The sequence below is a fragment of the Caloenas nicobarica genome, chromosome 3 (assembly GCF_036013445.1).
Source record: "Caloenas nicobarica isolate bCalNic1 chromosome 3, bCalNic1.hap1, whole genome shotgun sequence".
Lineage (NCBI taxonomy): Eukaryota > Metazoa > Chordata > Aves > Columbiformes > Columbidae > Caloenas > Caloenas nicobarica.
In genome coordinates, this window is record NC_088247.1 from 69,348,451 (window position 1) to 69,370,512 (window position 22,062).

At 40.2% G+C, this 22,062-nt stretch overlaps 1 protein-coding gene across 1 annotated transcript in view; it reads right to left on the reverse strand.

Annotated features, from left to right (window-relative positions):
• Positions 1-21,305, reverse strand: part of SASH1 (SAM and SH3 domain containing 1) — a 215,238-nt gene extending 193,933 nt beyond the window's left edge. The window contains exon 1 of the mRNA XM_065630373.1: positions 21,246-21,305. The gene's annotated coding sequence lies outside the window, so the exon portion shown is untranslated. The remainder of the gene's footprint in view (positions 1-21,245) is intronic.
• Positions 21,306-22,062: the final 757 nt, after the last annotated feature.

The following is a 22,062-nucleotide window of genomic DNA, read 5'->3' on the forward strand; positions in this document are numbered from 1 at the left end:
AAGCTTTCAGTCAGCTGCCTACACAGGTAAATCTTGGGAAGGCTCAAAATCTTTCAAGTCCCAGACTAAAAATATCACTCCAAGCAAATAAATGCTATTGCAGACCTTTACACAACCATCAAGCCCTCATCAGTTTAATCAAGATAACCTTTTTTCCTTTGCAAGTTTTTGCTTTCTCTGACACATTGAGGTCTGAGGTAGTATTCACTCTACACCTCTTGACATTTCCTAATGAATTGGGACCACTGCAGTTGCTGTGGCTTGGAAATTGCTGAGACAATCTAGATGAATGTTGTCCACAGCTCAATTTTTTTTATATTTAAAAGCTTATATTTTCTGCCAAGGTCCTATCTTTAACATCTTCCTATCTTTAACATCTTCCTCTGATGCCCTTACTGTGCTTGTGCGTTCTTCTTGTAACTATGAGAAGAGGTCAGGCAAAGCCCAAGGAGGCAGGCGGGTGGAAGCAGGGAACGGCTCCTGGGGAGCCCGAACAGCCTCTGCAGGGGCCAGGCTGCCAGAGCACCAGGACATGGCCAGGGCAGCCCCTCGGGAAGGGGGTTCATGCTCATGGCTGGAGGGACCCCTCAACAGCTGAGTGGGACCCTGCGAAACGCTTGATCTGCTCCTGGGTAAGACAGCAGTAATGCCATCAACCTGTTAAATAATTTAATACATAGGAAAAACCTTCCACCTTCTTACAGCTTAGGAAATTCTGCTTATATATATAATACCTAATAATATGATGCCCATATAGTAGTGTAATATCTATGCCATTATAGCCTTGAACCACTTATGCCCTTTCAGACCACATTTAATTAGATCAGCGGGACAAAATGAAAAGTAGAATAAAAATGCAATGTTTTCACTCAACAAAGTCACCCAAGCCAGTAAAACGTCTGTACTGGACTCTGACTGCACACTAGGATACACTTGCACTATTTAACACACCGATCAAAACTTACAATCCAATGATCTGATTTCAGATTTCCTGAGTCTATGCTATCTCCAAACAATGTGGGATAAATTTAGATGCATCTTCAATCAGCACTTATTCCCAGTTAATCACTTCAGTGTTCTACTTATACAAACAACATGAAATAAAACAGGATGCCGATCATCCTGTATCTGTCCAGAAATAAATAATTACAAAGGATGTTGTTCAGCAATAAATCTATTGTTAGTGTTTTTCAAACTCTTTGATTTGCAAAAACTAGCGAACCGTTCCTCATCAGCATGTATGTTTTTCCTACTTTATTCTGTGAATCCTGCAACTTGGCAAATTAATATAATTCTTCTGGCATTTAGTGGAACACAGACATCTTTGTCATATTGCAAAGGATCCTTAACCCTCTGGGCTCTCCAGTTACAACCAGGGTGTCTCCAATACTTTATCTGTTGTTTTGAACCATGTACATTGAAAGCAGTCGGCTGGAAATATGTCCTGTTGCTGAGCTCCACTGCAAGCTCTAAGGACGTTTTGCAGATCCATTCTTTTACCATGATAATGTTACTTGATTTTACTTAGGCATTTTATTTTAAGGAGCATTTGAATATGTTATGAAATTTAATTTACATGGAAAATTACCTCAGGTTAGCTATTTCAAAATGAGAAATCAATTTTGACAGACAGACAAATACTGTGGTGAAAAACTATGGTGAAAACTCTCCATGACTAACTTCTTGATTTTGAGCTCATATTTGGAGCGGAAGGGTGAAAAAAGAGCAAAGGGTGAGTGATGGCAGCTTCTGCATTACTGGATCCTATAAGCAGGGTCTCAGGAGAGGGATGCCAAGTAAAACCACAGAGGTGAAATGGCACATGGTAAAAAACAACTTTTAAACCCTTTCTTTTTTCTTTTTTTTTTTTCTTTTTTCTCCCTTGATTCTCATGCTACACAGCATAAAATCTTCCATCAGGTTCATAATAAACATCTATCAAAGATCTTTCTCTGCTACCTTAACAGAAGGCCAAATAATTCAGACACCATTCGAAGTTCAATTACATTTTTCTGCAGTAAGCCAGAAAAAGGTGAAAAGTAAATCACCTTTATGTACCCTTCCTGAAGTTCTTTTATATTGATCCCCCCAGAAAACATGTTCTGAACATGTCCATCATCTAGCTCCATGCTTCTGCCTGTACCAGGCAGACCTCCGCCCAACTTTATATTTTTATTTAAATATCCATGTAAATAGCTCCATGTTAAACTCATGCACTTATACTAATGTCTTATAAATATTATTCCTTAGTGCTTCAGCAGACTTTGCCTGCTTTGATTTGTAAGAAAGATTTCCAGGGTTTGGTTTCTGTAGCAATTGCAAATAGGTCTGTTTTCAATGACCTATTTCTGAAGCAGACCTTGGTCCCACAGTCACATACTAACCATCCATCTCTTCTCCCTCAGCTGTGGAAGTGCAGCAATTCACCCCAATAAGACGTTGTCTTTATGTACTTGTGTAATGCTGCAGATTTCCCTTATCCTGTGGGTGGTTAGGACAGCCCACTGTGACACTACTGTTCCAAATAGGACATGTCCATGTGTCTGTATCTCAAAATTTAAAGCACACTAGTCTCCAGCATCTTCACTCCAGTCTGACAAGGCAGAGGGAGATTTTAGTTCTGCTCTACTGGGTGAGGTCTGGCTTTTGCAGCATGAAATAAAGTTGTAGATCCACTTTCATGGACTGATGAAGTCCTACATTGGCACAGAAGTCCATCAGCCTGAATGTTAGGATCTAAGGTTAAATTCTTCTAACCACTGACAGAAGTAAATGCATTGTCTAATATGAGAGTTAATCATTTTGGACTCCACTAAAAGCAAATTATGTGCTGTTGGAAGGCAAGCAGCTAACTTGCAGCAGAGGCTTATGTCCCCTGCAGCTCTTTGGAAAAACCTCTGTTCACCAACAAAACTATTTTTAACTGCTCCATGAGTATTAACAAAACTGTGATTATTACTGCAGAAAATATCCAGTTTCCTATTCCTACACCATTATGGCCTCTCAACTTGCTCACTCAAGTTATGACTAGTGTGGTTTTTAAACTAATGCTAACAGGGCTCGATGAAGTTATACTCCAGGATGTGGCATCCGCAGTTTGATATTCTTTCTCTTAATGGCCTGCAGCAACTTTCAGGCTAAGGAGTATGGTGTACCAGGAGCCTGACTCGAATTAGCAGCATCAGAAACCTGCTATACTCCTCCCATTTATTAATGAATCAGTGCTGTCAGGTCAAAGCCTTATCTGCAGCAGTGCAGGGTGCATCTCACTTCTTGATGCAGAAGGGAATGTGAGGCATATTCTGGCCCTCACCTCACTCAGTTTTGTAAGAAATGCCACTTTATAGAAGAGATTACAGATTTGAAAATTATATAAAGTAACTGAATCCTTCCAACGTACACTTTAGCAGAACTACGACATAAATACAGAATACTGAAGAGTGAAAGCACAACTTAAAGATTCATAACCTGCAATAGTAATTTAATAATCAAGCCCTAATAAAATAACATCTAACACCAGCTGACACTGAGATCCGATGGTGCCTCCCCAATCAGCGCTAAGTAATGCATCCATAACAATTGCCTCTCACTTGGTTATGCTAATGTAGTTGATACTAGATGCAATTCAAAGATCATTGAAGTCAATGAGTGTTCTTCACTAATGCCAAAGGAATTTGTATCAGATTCATCAAGTTAAAATATAAGAGAGGAGCTAGAATTGTAGTAGAGACATAAGCAGCAATAGTGGTTCTAGATCTTGGATATTAAAAATTATTGTATGCTTACTATATACCATAGTAGAAGATCCTTGAAAATAGTTGTTATGGATTGTTTGTGACAAAGGTAAGTGGTGAAACACAACCCTGCTATAAATCTCCATTGTTATCTGTGCACATGAACTCCCTTTGACATGCCAAGATACCCTTTGGGTCATGAAATACCAAAAGACTTTTGATCATAAAATCCTACAGTTCTGAACCCTAAGTAAACTCTCCATACTGGATTCAATTTGACAGTTGAGATTTTCATTATACAAAATGGTGACATTTCTAACTATAGAGTTCGTGGGCTAAGAGGAATTATTTTTCCTATCTATTACAGACCAGTACATGAGGATACAACAGAAAGGATTCTGATAATAGATAAAATAAAGATGAAGTGGGGCAGAAAGGTCTCCAAAATCTCTAACAGTGATTCCAATTGCAAACTACATAGTAAATTAGTAAAGCTGGACATAGCTGTGCTAAGGAAACCTTAAGTTTTCCCATTGGTCTGTGATTGTTATGCTACAGAGATTTGTAAGGATTAGGACAAAATTTGGCTAGGAAAAACATTATCAGTCCTTTACTGCACTTTCTTCAGTCCCCATTTTCCTTCATTTAAAACACTGAAAGAGCATGGAGACTTCAGAGGGATTGGGACACTGATTGAGGATGATAAAGTTCACAGCAGTTTGAGAATTCAAAGCAGAGGTCAGCATCTTTACCCTCCAGGAACCCATACACTGGTCTTCAGCATCAACGAGCACCGAAACTTTGTCATGCCCCTAGATGTATCTTCCAGAATGGAGTAGAAAGGAAATGCTGCTTTTAGTTTTCTAACTATTTTCACTTTCTTTTCTTCTCCTTCCTCCTCCTCACAGGAACAATGCTGCCTTTTGAGATCAGGGTGATGACAGGAAGAGTTCCCATTGCTCTTTTCCTCTCTATAGATCCTGTAGCAGGAAAACCTGGTATGAAAAAATATTTGCAGTAGCAGGCATTCTTTCACTTCTGAAGTGAAGCTGGGACATCAAAAACAACTCCTATGGGAGATGTGAGAGACATTTCAGAGATACTGGAAGCAGAGGAGCACAAAGGCAGTCCCATGGATCAGCTCTATGATCTTTGGGGCTGCGAGTCAGAGGTAACAGATAGTGTTGCTCTCCACCTGGAGCCAGTCTAACTCAAGACATTTACCTGTGCACACACAACCCATGCACAGATCATGACACCTGGACACTAATACAAGGAAAGTGAGGGTTTGTGTGGAATGAAGGAGTATATAATAAAACATTCAGTGTTTTTAAAATGCATTATAACTCCTTTCCAAAGAAGTTGCTCAGTATTTCTTCCTTAGTAGAGTTCACTAGCTTGGACAGACTGGCAACAGCAATTTTAAGCTTAGTTAAAGACCAAACCAAACTTAAAAAAATCTCCTCTTGAAAATATTTGGTATCTGCTAGCTGCCTTACTTTCATCTGACCTAGGTTTTGTGTACTTAGCTTGTTGACCATATGCGCTGTATGTGGCAGACAATGTACACAGAGTGCTACCACTCCAGAGGGAGAAGAGAAAACCATCAGGCAGCTCTGCCATCTCTGCAGGAGTGATGCCAGCAATCCCTGTGAGAAGTGGGTTTGTGCTTACATGAATTTTTTATACAGCACATTATCCTACAACTTGCCTATTCTGGAAAGCGGGACAAAAAGCCACTGATGCTCTTGGTTCAGTCAGGCCTACCCAGACATGAACATTATGTGTTGTTTTGGAAACAACAGGGTTGTTAACACTATTTTTAAAAAAGTTACCATCTCATTTACCTAAAAAGACGGAGGGAGGAAAAAGTCATCTTACTCTGAACTTTCCAGCAGCTCTGTAAATTACGCTCTTCATTTTGCTGGCTTCCTGGACAGCTTTCTTACTGTTAATAGGAGGGTGCTACCAATTATTAGAGTTACTATCTTAAATTCTAGAAGATAACATGGTTTTCAGTCAGCAGGTCTTGAAGTGAAACAAAAAGAGGTTGATTTGCTCTTGTACAAAGTCTCCCAGTAAACAACATTCTTCCTCTCTCCTGTTTAGTATTGCAAACAGAGATTTTTAAGCATCATTTTCTTGTGCAGCACCATTTGTTCTCCATCTATGGCAGACAGTCCCTGTGTTCAACTTAACATAGCAACCTGACAGCGACGTTTATAGCACAAGCCAGATCACAGCAAAGACTGGTATGATTACCTGTCAAAAATACGCCAAAATTATATAAAGTATATAAATAATCAGCAAGATATTTATCAAACTCCTTGAAGTACTATATAGAGGATAAGTCAGGCTTTGGTGGTTGATGGGAAAAAAAGTCCAAGGTTAGAAGTCAATATAGTCCCAACCTGGTTCTTCGCAAATGAAGTGGTTGCCTCCTCACCCCTCCCTAGCACATAGCTTTATTAGAAAAATATTTAGCGGCATTGTTGGTCAGTCTCAGCTCCTGATTATCTATATATAATATTCACAGGTACTTTGATGGCTAAAAATGGCACACAGCCCCCCCAAAAACCCAATTACTGTCAATTAATTAACATAATTTTCATAATGCGGAGCTTTCACAAAGTTATATAACCATAGCTTCCTTTTTAAATGTTCAGCTCCTGCAATCATGTAATTTATGAAAATGTCAGTTTTCATGAAGAATATAATCATATTTTAAGTGCTCAGGATCACAAAGAAGGCACATAAAGTCTGATGCCAAAAAGGTATAAGCATAATAAGGTACGTAAAACTGTTTTTAAAAATACCTGGCATTAGCAATAGGGAAATCAAAATCTCAGCATCAACAGATCCTTCAGCATTTTGTTTATATCCACAGTTCTCTATCATAAACCACGATGGATGCAGTTGCCTCATCTATTTCTGTCCAGGATATCATAAACAACGCAAAATTTCCTCTCTCTTCCCCTGTGCTCTGTTTCATTGATTTCAGAAATGTTATGTGGCACAGCAGGAAAGCACACAATGAAACAACTTTTCCACGCTATAAACAGACTACTGATCTTGCGATGGTTAATACCAAAATAAAGTGCAAAGCTATCACTTTACAGCAGCAATTTTGGATATGAAATGGCTGTAAACAGCAAATAAATCTGTAGTTTGAAATCTAGACCTTGAAAAAAGACAAAGGCATAACTTCATTTCAATGAACAGATGCCAGATAATTCAAAATAACAGTTTGAATGGCTAAATTATTTAACACGAATCATCATCCTCATCAGAAATATTTCATTTTTGGAAAAACGCCCTGCAAGTAAAATTATGGGTATTAAATCAGGACAAAATACCAGCTCTTTCCTCTACATGATGTTTAAGTTGTGATCTCGTACATAAGCAATTATGCTTTCCCTTCCTTTTAAGTTGTCGTCTGGCTTTCTTCCTTTTTCCTTCATTTTGTTGGGGTTTGGTGGGGGAGAGTGGGGGGGGCAGAGGGGAGAGGGAGCTGTTTGGCATGGACTTTTTCAGCAGACACAGGGTATTCCTTCAGCAAACATTTACTTCTTTTAAAATACACCAGCAAAGGACAACACCAATTCTTCACCTGCTACAGCTGTTGCAGGATCCCCCGAAAGCCCCTGATCCCAGCCCACAGCTGCTGCAGGTGGCCCAGACCCCACACCCCGCCCCCACTGCACCCACCTGCCCAGGGAGAGTACTCAGCACTTTGGCAATTAATAACAAATCCCCGGACAATTAATAACAAAGACCCCCAACCCGATTGCAGCCCAGTATGTCCTACCATTGAAACCCGAGGGACATTTTATAGGTTGTTGTTGTTGCTGTTGTGGTTTTTTTTGGTTTTTTTAGTTGTTTGTTTTCGTCCACTTTTCTTACTGGAGGGGGTGGAGATTTGGTTGGTTTGTGGCGCTTTATTTTAATTTTATTTTTAAGCGACAACCGCCAGAGATCCGAACATCAACCCAGCGAGCGCCCGACCCTGGGCGGGCACCTCGGCCAGCGCCGGGTCCTGCCGCCCGCCCGCCCGCCCCGGCGCGGTGCCCGCCCGCCCCGGCGCGGTGCCCGCCCGCGGCCGCTAGGTGGCAGCCCCGGCGCGCGGAGCCGCGCGGCGGGCGGCGCGCCGGGCGCTGCCCCTTTTCGGCCCTTCCTTATGGGATAAACTCCCCCCCGAAACGTACAGGTACAACGGATGGAGTATATGTAGTCCTTTCCGCGGCGAGCACGTTTGGATAAAACATGCTACAAAACTTTCTTTTCTTTTTTTTTTAAATTTAGCAAAGAATGTTTTGAACAAAATGCCCCCACTGTCACTGTTTAGCCCAACGCAAAGACCAAACAAGCAAGCAACGGATGAAATTGCACAGAGACAAATCCTGTTAAGCACTGAGTATATTTTCCATGCTTTCCCCTAAATAGCTGTGACTGCAAAAGCACCTCAGATTTTTTGTGTATTTGAACAGTGCCTACTGGAGGCCCAGGTTGATTTTGCCACCCTGGGTTTATTCCTCACAAAAAAGCAATAAAGATCTGTCACTGATCTGAAAGGGCGCAGCACCGTTTTGTTTTGCATGTTGTAAGAAACAAGAATGAACTATTCCTGCTGAAAATAATTCTCTTCAGAGTAAGAATAATTTTTTAAAAAAATCACGGGGATACTCAAGCAGAAAAAACGGAAGTAGGTGCATTTCAGCTGAGCACTCTCCCCTCCTTGAGATGCTCACTAAACTGGAGAGGGAGGGACAGCTGGCCAAAGCCTGGATAAGGAAAGGGACTGGTCCTGGCTGTTCCTACCCATCAAGCACATCTCTATCACCCCCTTCCAGTATTCTGAACAAGGACTAGACCAGGCAGGTAGCACAATCCTTTTCACAGAATCACAAAATGTCAGGGATTGGAAGGGACCTCGGAAGATCACCTAGTCTAATCTCCCTGCCGGAGCAGGAACACCTAGATGAGGTTACACAGGAAGGCGTCCAGGTGGGTTTTGAATGTCTCTAGAGAAGGAGACTCCACAACATCCCGTTTTTGTTAAAAAGCTATGGCTTGTCTCTCCCATTGCCAGACATCTAGGATTGAAAAAGTGGTATGCCTGGAAGAGAGAACAGAGGTGACTATAGATAAAATATTAGCCTACCCCTTCGTTTTTATGTTAGGGATATTTTATGCCTGGAGTTATGCAAGTAAACACAGGTTCTAAAAGACAGAAACTACATTTAACACCAGTATGTGTTTATGTTCACGAGAGTCTCTTTCTTTCTAGAATGCACACACCACAGCAGAGCACTTCCAAGCCTGTTGTAGGCCAGGGAAATGACTGCCAGATTACACTGTAGAAATAAATTGCCATCTAACTTTCAATGTTGCATTTGGATGCCTTTTTTGTAGTTCTTTATGACACAAATTTGAGGCTATATAAAGGGATTTGATTACCCTCATTGTATATCCTTGAACTAAACTCACAATCTGAATTGTCCCTTTTGAAATTAAGTAAAGACTGAATAGGAAAGACTCAAACAGCTGCTTTTAACAACTGTATAACAGAGCTCCCACATAAGATATCTGTTTTTGTCCCCCTCAGACAAAGATTGGTATAAGACGAGTAAGAGCAAATTATGCAGGCTAATGAACACTCGCAAAATATTCAGCGGTTCCGGAACAACCTGCAAAAACCGCTAACCAAATTAACTCCAGCCCAAACAAGGCCAAGCATGGGAGGCTACACATGGATGATGAAGAGGTGAAAAGGAACCTAGCTTTATCTCAGATTTAATAGTTCCACCCCCCCTTTTTTCTTTTTCTCTTTTTCAGTATCCAACATTAACATCCAGTCCTGCCAATTTTTCTAAGTCTGTTGTTAGCAAACATTGACAATCACAGCAGAGCATGTTCCATAATGAACTGTGATGTCTTGTACACCAAAAAGTCAACTTCTTTAGAACAACTTTCTCTGAATGAGGTCTGTCTCCAGCCAAATGAGCTCAGAAGTGTTGTGAACCTTCCTACTTTAAAATAAATTATTTCTTCAGGTTGGAATAATCAGAGGTCACAAGTGTTTTCAAGGAGATTTCTCCCTTTTCAGAAAGATAAATTTTAGTGCATTAGGAGAAACTGAAACCTGCTTTGAGCAGTTAAATATGTGGAAGACTGCTCAGTAAGGGAATAGGAGGGAGGGCAAAGTGGATTTGCTCCAGAGAAGCAGCCTGGCTGGGGAGCAAACAAGTTCCCTTTCTCCTGGGAAACGCAATGCTGCTGAGATACTGACCCAACCTCTCAGCCTGCCCAACCTGTGCAACTCATCTTCTCTGACATGGTTATCACAACTCATAGCTCTTCCCGGAGTCGTGGACGTGGTGCTCCTCACCTTTGCAGAGATTGTCTTACCCAAGACCATAGAGACAGACTGCAGCAAAGCAAGGACTTGGAGCCAGGTCACCCACATTTCCAGCTAGTCACCTCACCCCTTTCCCAGCCTTTCCCTCAGTCAGGAGTAGCTCTACTGCCACAGGCAGGGTGGAAAGAAGGAGGGGTGGTAGGAAAGTGGAGTGGTAAGAAACTGAGTTAAGGATCCAACACCAGAAGCCTGCTAAACAGTTAACAGTTAAACTCATCTTTTTGTCAAATTGAACTGCGAAAGCAAGCTGTGACAGAAGATTTTCAAAAGCAACTAGATTTTATATACATGGGGAAACTATTTGACTTGTATCTTAAAATGTTTATTTTCAGGGCGTTGATGGGAATTTGTGTCCTGCCTAAGGCCCTGGCACAGCTCAGCAATTTTTTTCACCATGAGCAATGCTGTCCTGAGCATCTCAGATGCCACCACCTGGCATGCACCAGCTGGCAAATGGCCTCACTGTACTTGTATGGCAGCACATTGCTGTGGTTACTCTGATAATAAACTCCCTGCCTGGGCACTCCTCCTGAAACGAGTAGCTGAAGGAGGAGTTATACCTGTGTAACTACAGCAGTTCAATTACAATGGCAAATTTTACCTGCAGACAAGTAAGAAGGCAGCTAATTCTGAATGTTTTCCAGGAGAAAAGCACCCCAGATGTCTCTGCACCTTTGTGGTATCCGAGAGTGTTTGCACACCCATAGCAGGAATAACCTGCAATCCTGGACTTCCCGGTTGCTATCATTTTGGTTCAGAATACTCGAGATTCCCATGCTCCTGCTGCTTCTGCAATAAGTATTCTGTAAAATTCAGAATACCGATAGTATTAAGAAATAATTTTTAAAAATTAAAAGAAATAAAGACACACCCACCCGCAAATACTACATAGAATCCCCAGCACCACATAGTTTGAGAAATTAATGTCACTTTTTCACTGTTGTTGTAAAGGTCTTAATTTTATAACCTATTAAAGCTTTTCAGTTCTCCTTGGAGAATTTCAGGAAGCCAATAAAGAAATTAAGCAAACTGATTAAAAAAAAGAAACCTCACAGTACCAATGAGGAGTGTACATGCAGCTTCTGAAGAGCACACTTGATGAAATGCACCCCTGACTTCTTCTCCTCCAGCTTGGCACTGGCCCAAAGCAGGCTCAGGAATGACAGCCTGTGCCAAGCTGTGCTGCAAACTCATTACAAGGTCTCAGCCAGGTGACCCCCTGACACTTCCACTCGTTCCTGCTGCTTTGGAGGCAAGAGACCAAACATACCCCTAGAGCTTGTGCTTGAGACTGTTCAGTGTCTCCCTTCAAGCTTTTAGAAGCAGTCCAAGCTAGACCTGAAAAAACTTAATGCTGGATGTTGTACTGGCACTAGCATTTAGGTTATGATCTAGGTTTTGACAGCTCCCCAGGCAGCAGATTTCAAGCAGTGCTGGGCCTGCCCAGAAACCAGAACCCCACCAAATGTATCAAAGGGCAAATTTGATTCAATCCCATCAGATTAGATTCCATCTAATCCCACACAAACGTGAAAAATTCACTTACTTGTACAGTTGCAACTTGTTATTAACCAACTCTAAATAGCTAGTAAATGTTGAGTAAAGGGAAGGTATCAGGTTTTACATGCAATAACTCCCAATTGAAATGCAAAGTATGAACCCTTGATCATGAATATGTGCAACACTTGGACTACTAATCTCAAGCAGCAGAGGTATTTGAGGGGGAGCAAAGTACCAATTCCCATACAGCCTAAGAGTTTGAGCATGTGAACTGCTTATTCAGAGCTCAGAGTTTACTGGCACTGTTCCTGGCTTGAGATTATGGTTTCTGTGCTATGAAAACATAAGTGAATATTTGCTTTCTGTGGAAACTAGTTACGGTTTGTTGACAGTGTGCTTTAAGGAAGCATTATGGGATCATTTTCCCTGTTTCTGTGTTTCTTCACAGGTGAAGGAAAAACGTGCCACTACTCGGCCCCAAAAGCACATTTAGCAAATACTGGAAACAACTGTGATGAGGACTATCCTGAAGGCAATGGCAACGCTGCCTGAACATGCTGTACACTGACAAAATTACAAGGGCCTTACATGGAATTACCAAAAACTGCAGAAGTACTCAGACTTTGGGCCAAACCATGATTTATACTGCAGTAATTCTACTCATTTCATTGGATCACTCTAGTTCCAAAAAAGAAGTTTATTTTAGGGTTTTTACATTTCTCCCCATCATTATAACTTTCATCCATCTTCCATGTAACAGCAACAATTTTAGACAAAAGTCCTAAAGTTCTTAACTCTCTGACTTTTTTTTTTCAGAATAAAAACTATTTTGGCAAGAGTAAAAGAAGCTGGTATTTATGGATATAAAGCAATGCCAAGTAAATATCATCTTCTTAGGAGGAAAAGTTATTTTTCACACTGAAAAATGATCAGACTAGATGTTCACCTAATATTTGCCTTTCCAGGACCAGATGTTCGTGACTTTATCCAAAAGCTTCACTGATTAATACAATTTTCAGATGATTACATTATAGAAAATGCAAAGCAATTATTACTTTTGAACACCCTTCCACTGGTTTTGGCTTTGAACTGGAAGATTCAAAGATTTACCTTGTTACAGCAAGGTGAGCAGAGAACACACATGCCTTTGATGGGGAAGGGAAGCAGAAGAGCTGCAACCATGACTTCTCAGATATCCCTTTGAATTGGGGAAGAAGTTGCCAAAAAGGAGTAAACAAGCTTAAAACTAACAGGCTGTTGCTCCTGCCACTACCCCCTCCACACAAAGATGGGCAACAGATCCTTGTTAGCAGGTTTAGCAAGGGGTGACTAAAGCTGCTGGAAGGAGCCCAGCACAAGAGTTGTCCAAGGGCTGTGCCAGAGTGGGGCTGGACAGCCTGCCAGCTGGGAGCTCCTCCACATTTTCACACGCAGCTACAAAGCCCATAAATTAGGATGGCTGAGCCTGGAGTGCACAACTTGCAAATCTTTATTAGGGAGAAAGGAGTGACATCTTCAAGAGAGCCTGCAGCTTTAAGGAAAAAAAAAAAAGATACTGAAGGTTTGTTGAGTATCAAAAGGAGCTCGTGCTTCTTGCTGCTCAGATGAGTAGGACTATAAGATCAAAGTGGCAACCTGGTTTAGTTCTTCAGTGTTTCACCTTTTCATACAGTATCACATTTACATTAACTCCTTTTCTCCCACAGCCTGATTTTGTGAATAGATGTTAATGTGTTAGAAGCGAAGAAGATTCCTGTCATTTGGGAACATGCCATTAAAATGCATGCTGGAATGTGATCTGTACTACTTTTATGAGTACCACATTGGCAGCTGAGAACCAGTTTTTTCACCAATTCTCCCAATATATGTGTAGAGAAATTAAAGAGGGAATGATTTGATTCTACATACATTGCCTTTATTTCAGAGTTACTGTTCACCCTTTGCAGTGAGACCACTCAGTTGTTAGTCTGCTGAATTTATTCTAGAACAAAAGAGCTTACAAAAGTATAAACCTATACATTGGAGGTGTTTCAGTGAAAAGTTGAAGCAGAATTTCTTTCCCTTTTCAATGATGTTAGAAGTCTTTCCATTAGCTAAAGATAGAGAGTGAGATCCTGGCCTGTCTCCTTCCTCATCAGAGTCAGCTGGAGTTTTACTATCAATCAGCTTCAATAATACTTAGTTACTATCAGGTAACAATTTTATTTACAGGACTGATTGTATAGCGGAACTACAGCCCAGCTGTTCAGTGTGTTCTTCACTAGTTGACCTCAGTTAATAACTAGCAGAGTTTACACAGGCATTTAATTGGAGAGGGTTTGAAACGGAAGAGTTATTTGCAGTTCTCTAATTTTCCTTTTTCATTGTTCTTCTAACATTGCATTACATACTTCAATGACTTTTTAATAATAATTTTTAAAAGTGCCTATTTTAAATGGGGCCTATTTTTTTTAGATAGTTGGCCCTTCATATCAATGTACTGTCACTACGTGCTGGTCTAGACTGTTATCTAAATTAACACTTGCATTTCTCAGCTACATCTAGCCACCTGTCCAGCAATTTAACAGTTCCCACTCATTTAAGACTGTTTGTTTGTTTGCTTTCTCATGAGGCTGCAGCTACTCCGCAAATACAGTAAAAATTACAGTAATGGCTTCATTCTGAGATTAGAGAATCTACCAAAAATTGCTTACACTATACACCATTGGAAGATAACTTTTTTTTTGTGATCTCTTTACATTTGCTAGAGTGGAGCAGAGGTAAAACAGACATGAAAGACTTAAAACATGAGAAATCAACAGCTTCAGCCCATGCCCACCTGAACCATTCTGTACAGCTGTGCCATTTCTTCTGCAGTTGAGCCAATTCGTCTTTACACTTCTGATATTCCTCATATAGTACACTTACTGTCTGGGAGAAAGATGGCAAACAGCAAACCATTTGTAATGACATTCTTTGTGCTAAAACAACTTTGACTATCCCAATAGATATTCTCTAGACAGCCTACGTCTCTGCTCTCTCCACTAATGCTTTTAACCTTGTCTGCCCTATCAAAAACTGCCATTAAGTTAGTCCCATTCAGTTTGTTCAAAGAGCATATATATCAACTTTGGGAACTCTGACTTAATTCGCTGTAAAAAAAAAAAAGAAATGACTTTTCTATTATGAAAAGAAATCCATTCTACAGACACAAAACTAAAAGCTCAGGACCAGAGTTGCCGCATGTCTTTGCCCAACTCACAGTAACCACACAGTCTTTTGACAATGTTCTTTGATGACTTCCCTTTCAAGATATTTCTTCCTGCATGTCATATTGTATATTTTGTTTCCTATACCAGAAGTACTTTGAGGCACTTTCAGTAACATTGTTCATGTGTGAAAAACATCTGCAGTACTTAAAATAAACTTGTCATGAAAACGCAAGGACCAGAGGTGCCTGCGTTTGCTGTAACCTCTGTGAGCGCATAAAATGACCACAGCTCCCGGTATCTAAGTGCACTCTTCTCATGCCACCAGTGCCAGTGCTCTGGCTCAGCCTGGCATTAGCTCTCCAGCTCTGCTGACAGTATCGTATGTCCTTTTCTGGAAGATTTCTCTGCTTGAGGCAAATGATCCTCAAATACAGAGTAACGCAAGTACTTAAACGGTCTGGCTACACATAGGTATAAGAAAGATATAGAAATGTATATTTTTCTTCATCCCAGATGAAGTGTTTTCCAGTGTGGGCATTAAAGAGAACTCATTTGCTATTCCTGATGTCTGAATTAACATTGATAACATCATTAAAAAAAACCCAAAAAAACAAACAACAAAAAAGCTTTAATCCAAATGTTCTCAAATTCATTGCTTTGAAAGCTCAAATAAAAATGAAACAAGCAACTTTCCATGGAGTTTTTGCAAAAACAAATCCTGACTGACAAGGTTTTACAATCATAACGGCTCCCCTGGGCCATCTTTAAGTGCTCTGATTTCTTACAGTTTTGTACCTAATAATTACTTTCAGAGAGGAAAAAGAAAACGTAGTTCCAGTTTGTAAATTGTTGCTACTTGATGTGGAAGGATAGAGATAGCCAATACAGCTCACTAAGGTGTACTGCTTTAATAAATTGCAAAGTTAAGACCTGTAAGGGAACAGCCTTAACCCTGAGCAAAGCCCTCAGACTCCAGGCAGCCCCTGGACCAGCAGCAATACTACGTGCCTCGCTGTGGGGTAGGGTGACAGCAAGCTGCAAAATGGAGAGCAAAAATTACAGGTGCTAAAGGGATCCACCTAGTTGATCTACTTCTAATAATTCCTAAAAATGCACAGCACATTATAGACTGCATCCAGATCATTTTCTTAAATAAGGCCTTGAGAAACATGATTTGATAGTCCAAGTCTAGACACTAAACATACTAAAAGCACAGGCAGGGGAAATGCAGTGTTGTTAAATGAATTTGACCTTCCTTCCCCACATCAAAATAAATCATGTTCCTGAATAATTGCTGTGGAGTTAGCAAGGTTTTGTACTTGGTCATCGAACACATCATGAAAGAAAATGGCATACAATGAGCTCTTTGCAAACACTGTTCTGCTTTGGGCAATCATTCGTTCCCCTGTATTATGAGAGCAATGATTGTGCAATCAGAATGATAAAAAATATCAAAGGTATGGGAGTTTGATTTCAACCCTACCACTGGTACACAGCCACTGACAAATACAGTATCTGTGATTTTTTTTCTGGGATATATAACTTTCTGATTTTAGAATAACTGAATGTACTGCTTTGTAAAACCCAATACAGAGGCTATTGAAGAGTAACGGATTTAAAGAAAAGCAAATGCAAGAATACAGACACTACTGGAAGCAGCATCCTGTTGTTTGGTGCTTGCATGTTAATAGTTATAAATTGCATGAACTAAATTAAGTCCATTTAACATCTCCTCCCTCTCCCAAGTTGTAAGGACATTTATAGTTTTGATTTACTGTTTTTGAAAACACAAGATTTTATTTCTATATGAAAATACTTCAAAAGGTTTACAGCTTTATACTTTCTGTAATGATTCTTGATACAACCTGTCTGCTACATGACCAGAGAGAATATTCCCAAATCATTGAGCACCCTGCGTATATGTTAAGACAATACTGAACTGCCTAATTGGTTTCACTGTAGCAGTTTCCAATAACTAGAATAAGAAAGTAAATAAAACTTATTACCACTAAAGTAAATATTTCCTTCCACAAAATGTAAAGCAATCATCTAATCTCTCTAGGAAGGACAATAACTGTTCTGAAATAATGCTTGTTCCCTTAATCCTTGCTTATAAGTTGCTTATGTTGTACCAAAAAGAGGTTCTAATTCCTTTCAGATAGAGAATTCTTACAGATTCTCTCTCAAAATGCTTGTGATCATTATTAATTTGCTTATAAATGAAATTATAAACATTAGACAAACAAGCAAATCAACATTCACTTCTGCAGAGAAATAACAAGAACAAGTCAAACCAGACCAAGTAGATGAAAATGTGGTGAGAATAGAATGTAAATCCCATGGGAAACGTATAATTTTATCTTTTGCCCTTCCTTCATAAACTGCAAACTATGTATGTTTTAAAATTTTCCCTTACATACAGAATGCAAAAAATTCTAGGACATGCCATAATACACGACAAATAATGTCCTAACACTGCTGGGGGCCAAGCATTTGCAGATGGTATTCCTAAAGGAATTAGACCAATTCAACCAGCAGCAGACAGAAACGAGGTACGTTTATACAATCGATGACTACTAGCTAACAAAGCCTGCAGCCTGGATATCAAATATTTTATAATCACAAATTGCATGCAATCTAAAGAGTAAAAAATAAAATTAAAAAAACCCAAATCAGTGCAGCAATTCTAAAGAATAACCAAATTTTCAGAAATAACAATACATTTGAGGACATTTGGTGAGCAGAGGCTAAATTCATCAAGCAAATTATTCACCCAGCATTAGCATTACAGCTGTGTTTTGCCTCCCAAGACTTTTGCCTTTATTTGCAATTGTGTTGATTATGCATATGCAAAATATTTTATCTATTCTATCTATCCCCTTTCCTTCTAAATGATGCACTAATCTGTAATGACAAGCATGGTGCTACACATCGAAAACTCATCTTCAGGGCAAGCAAAGGCACTTGGTTCAGATCTAGCAACTTTCAAAAATCTGAATGCAGAATGAAATTGATATAAATCTTTTCTAACAATATAAACGTGCTGTGTTATATAAGAACAACGCTTTGGTTTTAGGAAACAGTTGTGGTATGTCAGTTGAATTCATTACTGATTATTCAGAAAGCATGACTGAGGCAGCAAACCAGCACTTCAATTTTAATTTGTGAGCCTTGTGCAGGGTGACAGACATTTGCATAAGAGTGACAGTAACTTCAATCCCCCTGTACCCTTGACTCACATCTTGGATTCTTTGAATGCATTTCTAAATCAGCAAAGCTTCAGTCAATTAGGAATTATAATACTCCTTGGGAAAGAAAAACATTTTCAATCCCAGTACAATTTCCCTGAAATAAATTATTTGCATACAGCACAGCCAGTGCCAGTAAGTGTATTAAAATGGCATTGCTAATTAAATTGTATCCTTTAAAGACTGAAAATTTCAAGCAGTAAAGGAGGGAAAAGTGTTAAATATATGTATAATTTCAAGTAATATTCTAAACACACATTACTCGACAAATATTTGCTGAATATTTCCTTACTAAAATGCATAGTGATAGCTATTTTCCTATTCCCTCACACAAAAGGGCAAGATGACAAAAGCAGCTGTCTGATTAGGGGCACTGTTGTCCTGAATCCATTACATCCCCACAGCAGACAGCTCCACTTGTGCACCTGTTTTTAAATAAAAAGCCTTTGTGGCTCCCAAGCCTTGTACAAGGGAGACAAGGGGAGAAACCATGAGTGAAAGAAACAATAATTCTTCTGAAGGTCAGCCAGGGCATCCTGCATCCCCCACTCTCCACATTCACTGATTGCCTCTGTATAGGAAATCCGCCCAAATCTTCTGTTATGATCATGAAGCAGGGGGAGGAGGTCTGTGTTGAACATGTGCCACTTTCACTTGCTTTTGAAGGAATATAATTATTGTGTTTAACCGACTGACTTATCTCTTTCCCAGAGCTTTTTGAACTGAAGGGTGACCGAGCCGGGGAGCCTGAGAAGCGGCTGCTCATCCCGGTGGCAGCAGGTCTGCAGGTCGCCACTGGTGCCTCCCCATCTCACTCCCTTCTCTCTTACCATCCTGGCCAGGGCTGCTGCTCCAGGCTCTGCTGGCAGCAGAGGTACCTGGGTACCCGCCTGTCTCTCAGCACTGCACTCCGACACTGGCGGTTCCTGTTCACCTTCCAGCCTCAGGTGCTGCGCCCTGAAAAATGGCTGCAGACTGAGTGCCCACAACCTTGTTATGCTCATGAGCTCAAATCCCAAACAAGTGACTTTCTCAAATTAATTCTGTCCCATAGTTTCTGCTAGACACCTTTCTACAAGAAATACACTACCACTTACAACCTGGAATAAAAAGAAGACTGTTTATGCAGTCTTTTACTACATGCATAAAGATTTCCATATAATATGAAATAATTCTCCACAGTATTCCATTTATTACCTCTAACCTGCCTAAGCACACTTTTTTTGTTTAATATTACTGAATCTTAGTCTTTGCTTCCTACATATTTATTTTTTTAACAGGATGAAGAAATTAGCATACATTGTTTTCTTATTATCTGAATGCATGAAGAAAAATGTAATCAAACGGGTGAAACAAAGTGGGCTTTGGGCAGGGCAACTGTTCTGCAGTTTGGCAATATATTCTATTTTCATTTCCACCACTGAAGTGAAGAGTTCTCAAGGCCCTGTTTCCTTGTATAAACAGCAGAGGACAACTAGACAGCTATAATACCTCATGAAAACTGCCATGTAAGTATTACAAGAAGGAAGAACCACTCCCTCAAATATACATAAAAGTATGTCTTAACACAGAGACACAGAGTTCCTTAACTGCAAAAATTACTTTCAATCCCTAAACTATAGTAGTCTAGAGACTGCAACTACTTAGAAATGAACTTTTGCACTCTAATAGGACTTACCTGGACAGGATATCTGTACAAACGCATTTAAAAATCAGCCTAAACAGAGTCTGCTTGAAGGCAATTTCTAAGGCTAAAGGATGACCTTTTTGAAAGAAGCTGCCATCCACTAGACTGTATTCTAATTTGTCTTTATAACTAATAGAAATAACTACAACTACAGATAATAATTTTTTAAAAGCCTAAAAGAGTCTGACACAGCAAATTATTACTGAACAAACTGTGAAATTTTAGTATTCCCTTCCTTAATGGTCTCTGCTACCTCTTTTATGAAATGGCAAATATGACTCATTCTGATTTTTACTCAATAAAACAAAAGGGAAAGGCCACTTGTTAAAAGAAGATATTCTGGTGCAGTCAGTCAAAAGAGCTGCTTCGAAAATTTCCAAAGAGCAGGGATAAACAGTATGAGCAAAAAGCACTTAAAATAAGGGAAACAACATGGATACCCTAGAAGTAAAAGGCTAAACAAACAAAAAGTGGTCACATTTAACTTCAGCAAGGGTTTCAACTCATCTCCCACAATGTTCTTGAATCCATGTGGGTACAAAACTGCTTGGCTGGTTGGGCTCAGAGGGTGATGGTCAATGGGTCATGCTCTGCCCAGAGGCTGGTTACATGCAGAGCACTTCAGGGGTCTGTCCTGGGACCTGTCCTGGTTAACATCCTTGTCAGTGACCCAGAGGAGGTGGTGGAACTCACAGTCATCATGTTTGCAGCTCACTCCAAAATGGTGGGAGCCATCAATACGCTTGGGAGAAGAGCTGTCATTCAGGGGGCCCTAGAGAGGCCGAAGGAGAGAGCTGACAGGAGCCTTATGAGACTCAACCAGGACAAATGCAAAATCCTGCACCTGGGCAGGAATAACCCCTACACCACCACTGGCTGGGGAGCAGCTCTGAGGACATTGCCCTGTGGGTGTAAGCAGGCACAAGCTGAGCAGAAGCCAGCGATGGTCCTGGCAGCAAAGACAGCCAGCAACACCCAGGGCTTCATGAACAGGAGCCCCATAGCCACAGCCCCCCTCTATTCAATGTTCACAGTTTTAAGCCCTCCAATACACAAAAGACACTGATAAACTAAGCAGTTTGAGAAGAAAGCCCCCGGTCAGGGCCTGGAGCACTTGCCTCATGAGGAGAAACTGAGGGAGCTGGGCTTTTTCAGCCTGGAGGAGAGACAGCTTTGGTGAGATCTGACAGCAGCTCCTGGTGCCTACAAGGAAGTCATTGAGAAGATGGAGCCAGGCTATTCACAGTGGTGCATGGCAGGAGAATGGGAGACAGTGGGCATAAGTTGTATTGAGAAGTTCAGATAGGATATCAGTGAAAGGTGGGTTTTTTCCTTTTTTTTTCTTATGTTTGGACAGTGAAGCAGTGGAACAGGTTGCCCAGAGAGGCTGCATAGTCTCCATCCTTGGAGGTTTTCAAGACCAACTGGACAAAACCCTGAGCAACCTCGTCTGAACTCATAGCTCACCTTACTTTGAGCAGGATGTTGAAGTTGATACCTCTTGATCTTTCTTCAAACCTGAATTGTGCTGTGATATGTTTAAACTGCAATAAAGGAAAATGAGACCAATCTGTACTTGAATACTAAAAAAAAATCCAAATTTTCTAAACTATTGACAAGAACTGTATAATTTTATATTCAACTCTCATGTTGATAATACTCACTGAGAAACTAGACATCTTGCTAACTTCACACCAACTGCCATGCAAAATCTCACATTTTATTGAGGATATAGATAACTTAGGCCAACAGGCAAGACAAAGGCACTACTTGGAAGGAAGAATGCATAACGACTTTTCCAAAGACTTGTGATGAGATTATTTTATTCATCTTTCTTTGCCTAGCAAAATTCAGTCAGATTGAGACCTTTGCTGTGTTTTAAGTGCCACATATTATAAATTTGTGCAGCATATACAAACTACGTGTCAAATTAAATTACAGTAGGTTTCTCAAAGCATCCATTATATTAAATGCAAATTGAAAGAGGGAAAAATCTGCTTGACTAGACAATGCTAAACAAAGTATAAAAACCTATGCTTTTATACAGCCTGACACTTAATAAAACCCAAAACAAAACAAAAACCCCAACCAACTAAACAACAACAACAAAAAAACCCAACCCAAAACAAACACCACACAAAAAAACCCCTAAGAAAACAAACAAAAAAACCCAACCCACCAAACTGTAAGCATATTGACCTGCATACAGCCAAGAGCAATATGCACAGATCAAAGATAGTTCATGTATTGTATTGCTCACTCTCCCACAGTTGTGCCTAAAAGG